Raw genomic sequence first — 518 nt, 5'->3', positions numbered from 1 at the left:
TCAGAGAAGGAGAGATCTCCCTCCCACTGTGGGGGCAAGGTGGGGCAAAGTTCCTGTCATTATGACTTCTACACTTCATCCTTTCAGTAACTGCCAGCAGCAGCAAATGTAACTAGTGTGCCCCATAGCACTGGGGTGCCCCCTTTTGAGCCCGCTTCTAGGGAGCAGGAGTGGGGGTTGCCAGTCCACTCTGCTGAGTATCTCTATCCAAAGTCAGAGAGACAAGGTGGGTGAGGCAATATCTTGTATTGGATCAACGTCTGTTGGTGAGAGACACAAGCTTTCAGGCTACACACAGCCCTTCTTCAGGTCTGGGAAACTAACTCCAAAGTAAAAAGCAACAGAGGGTCCTGTGGCACCTTTGAGACTAACAGAAGTACTGGGAGCATAAGCTTTCGTGGGTAAGAACCTCACTTCTTCAGATGCAAGAAGTGAGGTTCTTACCCACGAAAGCTCATGCTCCCAGTACTTCTGTTAGTCTCAAAGGTGCCACAGGACCCTCTGTTGCTTTTTACAGA

This window comes from Trachemys scripta, chromosome 8 (assembly GCF_013100865.1).
Source record: "Trachemys scripta elegans isolate TJP31775 chromosome 8, CAS_Tse_1.0, whole genome shotgun sequence".
Lineage (NCBI taxonomy): Eukaryota > Metazoa > Chordata > Testudines > Emydidae > Trachemys > Trachemys scripta.
This window is presented reverse-complemented; position numbering follows the sequence as displayed.